The following is a 2362-nucleotide window of genomic DNA, read 5'->3' on the forward strand; positions in this document are numbered from 1 at the left end:
TAGTGCATTTAGAATTGTTAATATGATGTATTTATGTTGTTAAGTTCATATATTATTATGATTAATTAGTTTCAAACAATACATTTTATTGTTTATTGTATGTTATTTTAAACACATATCGTGTTTTAAATTATGGTTTCCACATGTCTGCACATGTGATAGGATTTCTAGTATTAATAATATATTTGATTGAGTTGGTGTCATCGGTTAAACTATTTTTCATTTTAATTTCATACATATTGCATACGTGTTGATATTATTATTAGTGTCAAACCATACGTTTCATTATTTATTTTATATTATTTTTAAACATACATTTTATTCAAAATTTGTGATTTCCTCACGCATACGTGATAGGATTTTTAGTATTAACAATGTATTTAATAGAGTTGGTCTTACAAGTTAAACCATTTTCATTATATTGCATATGTGGTGTGGTGTTATTATTATTAGTTTCAATCCTTACATTTCATTTTTTTGTATGTTATTTTTAGACACAAATTTTTATTCAAAATTTATGGTTTCCACACACGAATCTTGTGATAGGATTTCTAGTTTTAATAATATTATTAATTGACTTGGTGCCATAAGTAAGCTCGACATTAACTCACAATTGATGAAAATACCATTGTAAATAATTATGTGCATTTAGTATTGTTAATATGATTTATTTATGTTGTTAATTTCATGTTAGTCTCAAACCATCTTGTTAAGTATGACTCTATTTTAGTCAAATTTGAGAAATAATCTTCTAGTTAAACTCATTTATTTGTTTCAATCAAACATTGATTAGTTTAGATTATTTTATTATTATTTGACATATGAATTTAGCCTATAAATAGGCTCTTTTACAACCTTAGAAAAACACCATTAGAGATTAGAACTCATAACACATTTAGAGAATTTTGTGTTTATGTTTTGAGAGTTCTTTATTTTTGGGTTTTTGGGGATTAGTTTTATCTCCATCTTTTGTACTCTTCATTTTTTTTGCCATTATAGTAAAATTATCTTTGCCCGTGGTTTTTTATCCTCTTTAGAGGGGTTTTTCCACGTTAAATTTGTGTGTTCAATTTCTCAATTTATTCCGCTATTTTTGTTACTTGTTGCTTAATCGGGTCAATTCCTGACAAGTGGTATCAGAACTAGTTTAATTTTCATAGATCAGCCCATTCAGATATGGCAGCAACAAGGTTTGAAATTGAGAAGTTCGATGATAAGACAAATTTCAATCTGTGGCAAGTTCGGATGATGACGATTCTAGTTCAATCCGGTTTGAAAAAGGTTGTTACTGGGAAAAAGCCTGAGAATCTAAATAAAACAGAATGGGAAGAGCTTGATGAAAAGGCCTTGTCTACAATCCAGTTGTACCTCGCGAATACAATATTGCAGGAGGTATTGATGGAGAAGACCTCATCCGCCTTGTGAAAAATGTTAGAAACTCTTTATGCAACTAAGTCTTTGGCTAATCGTTTAGTGTTGAAACAACGTCTATTTACATTTCGCATGAACAAAGGTGAGCTTCTTAGAGATCACATCGGTCAATTCATTACTCTTTTAAATGATTTAAAGAACTTTGATGTTCATATTGATGATGAAGATCAAGCTATGCTATTATTGTGTTTTTTACCCCCTTCATACAAGTCTTTCAGGGAGACCCTGATTTATGGCAGAGACAAACTCTCGTTCGAATATGTGAAGGGTCATTTGTTGAGTAGAGACAAACTCGAAAATGAGCTTCATTTGGATAGCAAGCCAGATATGCTTTCGTTTTGATGGCATCAAAGAAACGAGACAAAATGTGTTGCTATTGTAAAAAGTTAGGTCATGTCAAAGAAGATTGTTATAAACTGCGAAATAAAAGAGCTACTGAGAGTAACGAAGAAGATGTAGCTGGTGCTAATTTGATTGATGAAAGTGGTGATGATTTCTTGTTAGTGTCAATGAGCGATAACTCCAAGTTCACGTCCGAGTGGATCCTAGATTCAGGATATTCTTTCCACATGTGTCCCAATAGAGAATGGTTCTCCACATACAGTTCGGTTGAAGGTGGAGTTGTGCGCATGAGAAATTATTCATCTAGTAAGGTAATTGGTATTGGTACTGTTAAAATTAAGATACACGATGGGACGATTAGGACACTCTCAGATGTTAGGTATGTACCTGATTTATGAAAGAATCTCATCTCCTTGAGTATTTTAGACTTAAAAGGATACATAATCAACATCGAGTCAAGCGGCATTAAAGTATCTCGTGGAGCTCTCGTTTTGTTAAAAGGTAAAAGAACTGGCAGTCTTTATATTCTGGAAGGTTCTACAGTGACCGGTGAAATCGGACGTCCCTCGTCCATTACAGAGTCGAAGTC

This window comes from Gossypium raimondii, chromosome 6, assembly GCF_025698545.1.
Source record: "Gossypium raimondii isolate GPD5lz chromosome 6, ASM2569854v1, whole genome shotgun sequence".
In the NCBI taxonomy this organism is placed as follows: Eukaryota; Viridiplantae; Streptophyta; class Magnoliopsida; order Malvales; family Malvaceae; genus Gossypium; species Gossypium raimondii.